Here is a 12,213-nt window from a genome sequence, read left to right on the forward strand (position 1 = left end):
AATTCTATCCTACATTTGCCTAAAAGGAAAACGACTTGGAAGTATGGGTGGACAGCACTAACAAACTACCATATCAATCTAAACACACTGTACACACACCAACAGTATGTGTGAATAGATTTTTCACTGTTAATGATAGCCTTTCAAATCAATCTTGGGTTTTGGGAGGGTACAGAAGTGATTCAAGTTAATTGTATTAACTAGATTATTTTCAAATAGACTCTCTAAATCCAATAATGCTCACCTTCCAGTAAGATTAGAACCCATGCAAAGACCAATTTTTTAATTTATAAATTATTAGAGCTTTTAACTACTTATTTCCTTCCCCTTGTGTGTGTACTTAGTTGCTCAGTCGTGTCCAACTCTTTGCAACTCCATGGACTGTAGGCCACCAGGTTCCTCTGTCCATGGAATTTTCCAGGCAAGGATACTGGAGTGGGTTGCCATTTCCTATTCCAGATCTTCTCAACCCAGGGATTGAAACCATGTCTCTTGCATCTCCTGCATTGGCAGGCAGATTCTTCACCACTGCACCACCTGGGAAACCTCTCTGTCCCTAGAGAGTCTAAATTAATTAGAAGTTACTATGATTTATTGGTGGTTGATTTCCAGATTCAGATCCATAGTCATATACAGCACAGCTAGTAATTATAAATTCAAGTAGTTCCTAGGAGACCATAGTTTACTTTTAAATCTTACACATTTCATATTACTCAGCCATTAAAAAGAATTCATTTGAATCAGTTTAAATGAGATGGATGAAACTGGAGCCCATTATACAGAGTGAAGTAAGCTAGAAAGATAAAGACCAATACAGTATACTAACGCATATATATGTGGAATTTTAAAAGATGGTAATGATAACCTTATATGCAAAACAGAAAAAGAGACACAGACGTACAGAACAGACTTTTGGACTCTGTGGGAGAAGGTGAGGGTGGGATGTTCTGAGAGAATAGCATTGAAACAAGTATCCTATCAAGGGTGAAACAGATCACCAGCCCAGGTTGGATGCATGAGACAAGTACTCAGGGCTGGTGCACTGGGAAGACCCAGAGGGATGGGATGGAGAGGGAGGCGGGAGGGGGGATCAGGATGGGGAACACATGTAAATCCATGGCTGATTCATGTCAATGTATGGCAAAAACCACTACAACACTGTAAAGTAATTAACCTCCAACTAATACAAATAAATGGAAAAAATTTAAAAAATAATAAAAAAAGAAAAGAAAGAAAATTTGGGTAGTCCAAGGTGGGACTACTATTGAAAACTTACCACCAACTGGGAGGCTTAAGCAACAGAAATTTATTTCTTTCTCCCAGTTCTGAAGGCTGGAAGTCAAAGCTCAAGGTGTCAGCAGGGTTGGTTTATCCCAAGGACTTGCTCCTTGGTGGGCAGACAGCTGCCTTCTCATCTCACCCTCCTCACATGGCCTCTCCTCCATGTCTGTGCATCCCTGGTCACTGGCTGTGTGTCCAAACATCCTCTTCTTACAAAGACACCAGTCATACTGGCTTAGGGCCGACCCTAATGGCCTCATTTTAACTTAATCATCTGTTTAAGGCCCTATCTCTAAACACAACCATTTTCTGAGGTTCAAGAGTTAGAGTCCAACATATGAATTCTGGGGGAACACAATTCAGTCTTTAATAATATCCTAATTTTACCCAATATTTATCTTGCTAATTCATGTCATTATTTTCATATTAAAAATCCGTATCTCATTTTTATTATGCTTATTAATAAAGTCTTACCTCTTTCTTTGTATCACTAAATTCATAGTCAGGTACAAGGGCACCCAGGTGACAGCCTAGTAGCAAGGGTGTCTGGCGTGGTGAGTTTCTGTCTTTTATCCTGGAAGCTAGGGATTCATATAACTGGGTTCTCTTTTTGGAAGTATCTGTATTCCTCTCCATATTTCAGCATGCATGGTGTAATATGTGTATGCCAGCTTCAACTCTAGGGACAGTCAATTACCTCAATAGAAAATCTACAGTCAAGGGTTAGCTATTTGGCAATATTCAGAAAGTAAAAACAAAAGTTCCAGCTATCCATAACCTGAGCAAAGTCCTTACCAAAGCAACCTTGGGTGGGCTTTGGCAATACTACATTATTTCAAATAGTTCTCGGCTTCCCAGAGAGTCTGTGGGTTACCTTACAGATCATTTTTGTGACAAATCCCTTTTCTGCTTAAACTAGCCAGAATCCATTTCCTTGCTGTCAAGTCATCTGACTGATACTCTTTTTATAGTTTACTGTATATAGCACATAGTATTTCTAGAAACCGTATGTAGTTTATCTCCTCTCACACAACTAAGTCACAGGTTGATCAGCTTGCTTGTCTACATTTGGGCATATTAGACCGAAAGCAGCAAGGGGAAGAATTAGAGAAAGATATCATGTCAGAGGGGCTTCTCTGGTGGCTCAGCAGTAAAGAATCTGCCTGCAATGCAGGAGACTTGGATTTGATCCCTGGAGCAGGGCATGGAAACCCACTCCACTATTCTTGCCTGGCAAGTCCCATGGACAGAAAAGCCTGGTGGGCTATAGTCCATGGGGTCACAAAGAGTGGACACGACTGAAGCAACTTAGCATGCACGCGCGTGCACACACACACACACACACACGCGCGCGCGCGCGCATCATGTCAGAACTAGAAGAGACTGTAGCAATTATCTAAATGCAGATGAAGAAACAGAGCCCTAGAGAGAAAAGGTTGTTCAACACCACACCTGTTTTCATCCTTACTGCCAAAAGAATTGTTTAAAGTAACTCTTGTAATTCATTCCATAATTCTCAGCCTAAGGATTCTTTTCATTTAGATCTAATCTCTAAACCTATTTGTGTAAGCCTGAAAGTATGAATACAGTCAGTGTTCCTAGTTGTGGGGCTGTAACTTAGAGAACAATTTTCTATTTCAATTTAGACCCATAACCCAAGGTGACTGACAAAGACATGGAAAAAAGGAAACACAGCTGGGTCTTTACTAGATACACACCAGAGCCAAGCAGTGTTACCTGTGCTGCCCCTCACCTTGGCAGGGAGCCCCCAGCCTCAGCTGTGATGCATTAAAGGGTCATGGGCCCATCTTGCTCTATTCCATCTCTGTATCAATCAACAGCTCAGCCAGGCGTTAGGTCAGTGCCTATTAGGGGGCCACGGAAACTTCCCTGACTGGGGCGCTGAGAGGGGAACAAGGTCCTGGTACCTGAACCTGGCCTGCATATCTTCCTTAACCAGGCCAGGCTAGCCAGGGCGAGCATTGCTATTTTTTATGGATGTCATCCAGGGCCATTCATTTCTCTGTGTTGGTCATTCAGCTATAACTATGGTTGGAGGGTTTTTGTTTTTTGTGTTTTTTTTTTTTGAGTTTTGTGTGTGTGTTTTAAACCTACACTGTTCAAAGAAAATACATTTTTCTTGGACCACAACAAAGCATGTTTTCTGAATTAGATGAATTTTCACAAAGGATTAGTCTTTAAGCCCTTGTAAGCTTAAAAAAGACTGAAAAGTTCTTCCTAAATCTCTTTTTGAAATTTAAAGTGTTTCTGTGAGTATGTATAGTTTTTGTGAGGGGAGAGAGAGGGGAGGAAGGTTAGCATAATTAAGCAGATTCATAAAAAAAATTATTTGTCACATTACTCCATGCTCTGAGGCTTATTCCTGTTTTTTTTTTTTTCCCGAAGGTATTTTAAATGAATACTTTTATCCAAACGAAGATATTTTTTAAATGAAAGAAAATAGAGCTTATTATCTACTTTCCATCTGGGAAAGGGCTTTCTAGGCATTTTAAAAAGTTTCTATAGCATTTTCTTATTTTCTTTGTTTTTTTAATTTTTGGTGTACACATTACTAAATGAATCATGAATCAAAGAGAAAATTTCGAGGAAAATGGGAAAATATTTTGAATTGGCATTTGTAATTTGTCCCTTCTTATATTTTCCCTACTCAGTTTTATAGAGTTTTATTAATTTTTGAGACTCAGTCCTATTGATAATAAAACTTATCCTGGATATACATTCCTTCATTCATTCCTCTTTTATTCTTAATAGTTGACTGTGTACCTTCCGATTCAAGGCTCTGTGCTAAGAGAAATATACAGGAAGTAACCTGGAGTATTTAAGAGAAGGATGTTGATAACACATACAAATTGAAAGTACCATGATTTGAGCTTCTGAGATTTTGGACTAATTAAACCTCAGGAAATGCAGCGTCTATGTTGCTGGCAAAGCTGCCAACAAAGGAGATATTAGACAGAACAATCCACAGTAGATTTCATCAGCCAAGAAACTTCAATTCATTATGTCCATGCAAAGAGAAAGTTAATTACTGGCTTTGGTTAATTGCTTTCCTGGCTCTGTAGTATTATCTTACCACAGAAGGCAAGAGAAGCCAAGAAACAGTTGAAAGAACTGCTCTTCCAAAATACACTGGGGAGAATAAAAAACACAGATGTTCCTCTCCAGGGCCCTTGGTCAGAGCCTGCTGCCCAGATTCTAAAACAGCTTAGTGAAAGCAAAAGTGGTGGCTGTGAATGTCAACACATTAATTGATCTTTCCTCTTTATCCAAAGACCCAAGCCTTTCTGAACAGTCTTCCGAGACTATGCTTAGATACCATTTCTTCGTGAAAGCCTGCTGTGACCTCTTCACCCCCTACCCCACTCACACAACAGGCCAGGAGAAGCCCCTTCTCACTCCCACGCATCCTTGCCTACCCCTCACAGCTCATCCCTCAAAGTCAGGGTTGTGGGTCTGTGGGTCCCCTCCCTCACAGGCCTGGTGGCCAAACGGTAGGTCTTAGGCACAAATGCGCACTTAAGAAAGACACATACTAACATAAATGATGAAATTTTCAGAGCATGCATTTACAGGAAAACATAAAAAGAAATTACTCATCGTGTACATTTAAATAATAAAGACTACACTAAGGCAGCTTACATATATAAACAGAACAAAATCTGGCACATAGAAGATAAAAGAATGACCTGTCCTACAGGGTATATGTAACTCACCCCATCTTCCAAAATGCCTAAAGGGCGAAATTAGCCTAAAGGCAACTCTAATCACTGAAGACATAGGGGCCATTATTTTTAATAGTGGGAAGCATTTCAGAACAGGATGTTGACACACAGGCACATTGAAGGCATCCTGAGTTAAGATATAGAAATCTTACACCAAGGAAAGCTTTAGCTGTTGGAATTCACTCATCAAACTTTGCAAGATTACTGCACGTAGAGAATATGTGAGGTTACCATCAAATAAACAAGTTACATGGAAATGTGAATTGGTATACGTAATTATTATTCTGCTCCACAATAGTTAGCTATCAGTAGCAAGCAATTCATGTAATTATTATAATAATTAGCACAGCTAAATTATACTTTCCTTCCCCCCTCTGGCTTAATTTATTCTCTGCTATGTGGAGAAGCGCCAGTGTCTACAGTGGTCCACAGTGTCTGCAGGGCCTACCACACCTGCACACGGGCGCAGACATCAAAACACAGACCCCTGTGCACCCAGAGCCCTGAGCGTCTTTCACAAACTGGCCTGATATTGTTCAGTGGGGTGCTCCTCATTTTTCTCCCTATCTAGTCTCCTCCTTATGCCCCTCAACCAGGGAGGACTCAACTTAGGTTGGGCCTGAAAAGTATACCATTTAGAGGGTTTTACTTAATTAAATAATATAAAATTTCCAATTCAAAGGTAAAAATGAATCATTACTTAAAATGAGAAAAGTCACAACAAATTAGAAAATACTTAAACAAATGCCACAAACATCACAAAGTCAAAAAAAAAAGTTGCATTATACATTTCTATAACACTTTTCCATAGACTACTTTCTGACTCCATACATGTCAACATTTGTTTCTTCTTCATGACACACACACATCCACATCAGAGACCACAAATGCCATGATACTACCTTTAACCCCACACCTTCCTGTTAGGTACCAGGTGGGCACTAGGAATACCCACGGAGGCCATCCCAAGGCAAGGACAGCTAGTCATTACTTCACTGTATGTAGAAGGGACTGCAAACCATATAAATAGATCTCTCTTCTATGTCCCCCTTTATTAGATCCAGAAAACTCCTGTAGTCACTCTAACTCTTCAATATGAGAGGGAGAGTGAATGAAACAAGTTAGAATAGAAAATTCAGTGGACTTAACCAATTGCAGTTAAAATATCTTATTTTTATAAATGCTACCAAGCATGAGGCCATGTGAACATATCAGTAGAGCCCCTCTGTGGCCTTGGAAGGAACCCAGGCACATGAGGAGCCCTGAAACTTAAGTTCCATCAACTTGTTGGTAAAAACACCTCTGCCCTCCTCCCATGCCCCATCCCCCATGGAATCCAATTCCCAACCTACCTACAAGGCCATGAGACTCAAGACACCCAGCGCCACTCTTAGAGAAAGACCGACAGACCCATAAGGGAATCAGGAAGAGTGAACCACATAGGTGCCCTCTGCCTTGAAGTCTTGGGACAATGAGGGACAGAGGGAGTGGTCATAAAGTTCTGAGATAAGTCAAAATTCTGAACTCAAAACAAGTAGACTCCAGGTCATTGAATAATGGTGAACCAAGTGCTTGCCTGGTGGCTCAGATGGTCAAGAATCCACCTGCAATGCAGGAGATCCGGTCTGAACCCTGGGTCAGGAAGATCTGGAATGGCAACCTACTCCAGTATTCTTGCCTGAAGAGTTCCAAGGACAGAGGAGCCTGGTGGGCTACAGTTCATGGGGTTGCAAAGAGTCGGACACGACTGAGCGACTGACACTTTCAAGTGCTTTCCATGTGTTGCTGCAGTTCATCCTCACTAAATCCCTGAGGAGAAGCGGAAGGAAAAAGGAAGAGGAGGAGGACGGAAATGAAGAGGAGGAGGAGAAAAGGAGGAGGAGACAAAATAGGAAAGTGGAAAGGGAAAAAAATAGAAGAAAGGAGGCTGGGGAGGGGGTGGAGAAAGAGAAAGGCGTCCTCTTGCACACCTCTTCCCTGGGAAGCAATGGAGCTTATCTTTGGTGTCATAATAAAATTAAAAGCTTTTTTCAGACTACACACTCATCCTCTTAAATTAGAAAGAGTGACAATTCCCTTGGCTCAGTTCTACAAAATCCAAGTTGTCATGATCTCACTATTAAGAAAGGGATCAGGGTAAAAACAACCTCCCAAGAGATGGATATCACTGAAAACAAACGCCCGGGTAACCCAGTCATTTGGGTGCTGGCCACATTTCCCAGTGTCATGTGAATCTCTCATCCAGACTGAAATTGGACGTCAGTCTCCACGTCACATTTAATCTTCAAAATTCTTCACACAATATTTGGGGTTTTCTTTATCTGTGCCTGTCTTACCCTTTTAACTGACACTCATAATTTTCTTCCAGAGGGAGAAAAAAATAACAATAGAAAATTTGGAAATATCACTTAATCTGGACTGCACATGGGATAAGTGTTCAGAAAATTTGAAAAATTATCATTAATAAATGGGTGGTGTGAAATAGAACCTCAGAAAAGTTAAATTCTTTAGGAGGAATGTGTTTCATTAGCGTCAGAAGCCAACTCCCTCATAGCAGTCCTGGAAACTCCATTGTGTCACAGCCTGGCAGACTCATAGTCTTCCTTAGTGACAGGGACCTCTGGACGTCATTCCATTCCAGATTAACTACCAAATCCATACTATTGGTGAAGACAACCAGAAAACATTTCACAATCTATCTCAGGAATGTTCTGATACATTATCATTCTCACTTTTAGGAAATCCTATATCATTTCCAAAGATACTGGTATTGCTCCACATCCTTTATGAAAGTAACAGGATCAACACCTTTACAATTTCAATACCAAAAAGGCACAGAATTCAAGCATATTCTACTCTTCTGCAAGCTAACTTGCCTATTTGTTTTTTTTTAATCTTTAACCATCCCTGTGGCTCTAATACACAACCAAGGTACTCCCTGGGCCTTTCATTTGTGATCAGAAGGACTAAACATCTCACCCTATAAAAGATTAGGTTGGTATTGGACAGAAGGATTATTTCACAATTCCTAGAAACCCCGGAAGACCAGATGCCTCAGCTTCCATAAAACTTGCTTGAGAATAAAAGTGATTCTTCATCGTGTCCTAGGCTGGGTAAATCTGAAGTGATATCATGTTTCTAAACATGCGTTCTCTTTCTAAAGCAATTGGCAATCCTGACTTCAAGCCACGTTCTGTTTCTAAAGCAATTGGCAATCCTGACTTCAAGCCAAAGTGTAACACTCTTCCTGGGAGCAGCGGTAAATATTTCAGTTAACTTGAGAGTGGGGTCCAGGAGGATTGGGACTCCATTTGAAGGGAAGAGAAGGGAATATGTAGTGCAGGCGGGCCTTTGGTTAACAAACTAACATCAGCCTCTTCTGCTGTCTTTCCTTCCTCTCTCTTGCCTAGCCCTCTTTAGCCTCCCACCTCTCCCAATTGTGGGCACATACCTTGCTGTTAACTGGCAAATTGGGAAGCATTTCTGCTGATTTACTACTAAAACATTTTTGAAATCATATGAAATGAATTTCAAAGAGTGAAACCCTATGAAGGTCAAGACTTTAAGCTGGAGGTATGAGCACTTGATTTGTTTTCTGGACTTCCCCCCAGTCAACACGCTCAAAAGTCACTTCACCTCCTTGAAACAACCTCTTCATCTATTAACAGAGAAGTTGGACTAGAAAGCTCTTTCTGGCTTAAAAAAGTTCCAAGGTTTTATTTTGGAGGAACTTGAAGTCCTGGTGGAAAGAGAAGAAACTGGGATGCAGGAGGTATGCTTTGTACTCATTAAATCAAGTCCCAAGGATGACTATGGTTTCCCAGCTCCCTTCCCTATTAGTAAGTGCCTATGAATGTGTGGTCTTCTTGCAGGGTAACAAACTATGAAAAAAAAAAAAAGTGTCTACAATGAAACTCAAACCAGCCCATCCTTATTGATGCCCCAAGATGATAAAACATAAAAAAATGAATAGAGAATAGTTTGAGGATCTAGTGGATAACATGGTGACTATAGTTGATAACACCATATTGTATCATTGAAATCTGCTAAGAGTAGAATTAAATGTTCTCTCTCACACACACAAGAAATAGCTATGTGAGGTGACAGACGTGTTAATTAACCTAATGGACGGAATACTTTCACAATGTATCATATCATCACATTGTATGCTTTAAGTATTTTACAAGTTTATTGGTCAATTACACCCCAAGGAAGCTGGAAAAAAAGTTGAATAGAGAGAAGAGTATGAAAGGGGAGTCAGAGAGACTGGTCTCAAATGCAGGGCTTTCCATCATCCACCCTGGCCAGCCCTGCACCCCTAGGCTCAGGTCAAAATCTCATCATTTCCTTTGTCCATCCTCTTGCCCCATATCCGCAATTTCCCAACAGATCAATTTCCCAACTCCTTCACTCCGATAAGCTTATTCTGGATACTCTTTCCTGAACACACTGGACTATACCTCCCAGTTCCCCAAAGAAGGGATGCAAAGACACAGTAACATCAGAAGTCAAGCTCTGTCTCTGCAGCCAGCCGTGAGTCATGTTTCGGGCTAGCAGAGCCTGCTGGCAAAAGGACAGGGAGAGAGAGAACAGTGCAGCTTTTCTGGAAAGCACCTTAATAATATACGTGAAGAGTCTTTGAAAACTTTTTTATCCTATGACCTGCTCTTATTTCTCTCACCCTAAAAAATTCAGAAAGGTTAAAGCAAAGTGTGTGAAAAGACAACCTAAGCAGAGGGAATTTAAAAGCATCATGAGTTACAATATTTGTGGCTCTAAGTAACAGAAAGACAACAACTTGGCCTAACTAATAAACTTCCCTAGTAGCTCTGACAGTAAAGCATCTGCCTGCAATGCAGTAGACTGGGGTTCAATCCCTGGGTCAGAAAGATCCCCTGGAGAAGGGCACAGCAACCCACTCCAATATTCTTGCCAGGAGAACTCCATGGACAAAGGAGCCTGGCTGGCTACAGTCCATGGGGTTGCAAAGAGTTGGACATGACTGAGTCACGCAATAAGCACGTATCCAGAGAAATCTGGAGGTATCATGGCCTTTAAGGTTGGCAGCTCAAAAATGTGCTCTGACTTACAGTTCTGTTCATCTCTCTGCTCCTCCTTCTCCAGCATTGGTCTCATATTAAGTCTGCTTCCCCTAGTAGCACCCAACATGGCTTGCCAGCATTCACACTCAAATGGAGATGGAGAAAACCTGACTTCACATGGCTCTTTGTTCCAAGTAAGAATGTGTTCCCAGAAGCCTTCAGCAAAACTCTCATTGGCCAGAACTTGGCCGGGAAGAGGAAGACAGAGGCATTAAAGCGATAGTCCTACCTCTTCCCACTGAGATCAATTCCCCAAGAGTATTGCTTCAATTCTGTGGGGGAGGGGTACATTGTTTTGGGGGGTCTATCACCTCTTCTACCCCAGGAGCTCGGGCATAACTGCAGGAAATGCTGGAACTGGTCTGGGAGCTGGTGAGTTTCCAGTCTTTCTGGGCCATAAGCTGAGTATAAAGGGATTTGGAAATTCAAATATTGGAGCTCTTTCCAAGCCCAAACCTTTGGATACTTACATTCTAGTCCTTACACATTTGAAAATAAAATCTATTTTGAAAAACTAAAGAATGGAGGGAGATGAGTAGTGTGGTAAGAAGAACGCATGTTTCCAAAGAAGAAACAAGTTAATTTAAAGTTGCAGGAGAACATCTCCTGAAGGAGAGGGAAGCCTGAGTTGATGTTTGATTGAAAGATAATAAACACCTGTTGGTAACTTCCCTCTGGCTCTGACCATCCAGGTGGCTGAACTAAAGCAACTCTGAACCACGATCTAGGGAAAATATACAGAGGGAATGAATATCTGATGTCTTCATTTTAGAGATGCTAGGATTTTGGCCCATTCTAGAATACAAGAGTTGGCTGCTGTTCACTTCTAGGAAATTACTAATAAAAATGCTGAACATTTCTAGCACTTTTTAAAAATTCCTACACAAAATACAGCACACCTTGCTTCTCTTTGCTAGATAAGCAATTTTTTCCTCAATTATCCTGCTCTTTTTAATGACATGCAGTTTTCAAGGTAGCTATTACTGACAGTCCTGTTCCTCCTATTCACGGACAATGATTTTAGATCAATTCCATATCCAATTAGAGGAAACTTAGAAAAATAAAATCCTATAGATGTCATATACTTAACAACTTTATTTTAAATATGTAATCCTCAATGATGACAACTTAGCAAAGCAAGAACCAGATCCTGTCCCTGGAAGGCCCATCCCTTGAGTCCATGTCAGATTATTGGCCTGAAATCCCAGAACTTGCAGGTCAAGGATACACACACACAAGAGGGAAATATCACCCATAGTAAAGGTATAGTTTTTCTTTCCCCTTTTCCCATCCTGCTTCTCCAAGAAGTATTTAGGTTTCTGAGGAATATTTTCAGCACACGTTGACCAGCAGGAATGTGGGTGCACTCCAATCAGTGACCCAGCCGCCCTTTCCCCTGGATCCTTCCTTTCCACCAGAAAAACTGGAGTACCACAGTTTGGGCAAGGCCTCTGTGTTGGAGTGCCTCCGTGAGCTTTCTCTGACATGAAAGCTCTTCCCTGCTACCATATAAATCACCTTCCTATTTGCAGGGTATATAACAGATTGTAGATTTCTTCTTTTGTTGGAAGAAGCCAAGTTCCAAGAAAAGTTCAGAGGAATGCCTACAGTCCTTCAGTCCTGGAAGTGGCTAGCCTGAAGGGTCATCCCAGTAAGTTTCTGCTCTGTCCTTACAGCTAAGCCTACAGGAGGAGATGATCTAAAAGTGGCAATGTATCCTGCTTTTGTGAGCCTCTTGTTGACCCCCAAACCCTCCATTCATCTATATAAAATTAACAAGTAGGCCAGAGGAGCAGGGGACCATCAGGTCATCTTCTGAAAACTGTTCCTAAGTACCTGGTATTATCAGTAGCAAGTGAAAAAAAAAAAAAAGAAAGAAAGAAAAGTCACCTTTCAAGGAGCTAACAGGATGCTAGGAAGAAGGAAGGGGAGGGGCCTGTATGGCTGCTGACTCTGGAATTGTCAGATCTGTTTGATGAATCATTACCTATGACTTTCACGACAGGAATCTGATTTGACTAATCATCCAATAGAGGCTTTTATTTCTGTCTCCAAGCATGTGAAATCTATCTGTCAGGTTTAGTAAC

Source organism: Muntiacus reevesi, chromosome 7, assembly GCF_963930625.1.
Source record: "Muntiacus reevesi chromosome 7, mMunRee1.1, whole genome shotgun sequence".
In the NCBI taxonomy this organism is placed as follows: domain Eukaryota; kingdom Metazoa; phylum Chordata; class Mammalia; order Artiodactyla; family Cervidae; genus Muntiacus; species Muntiacus reevesi.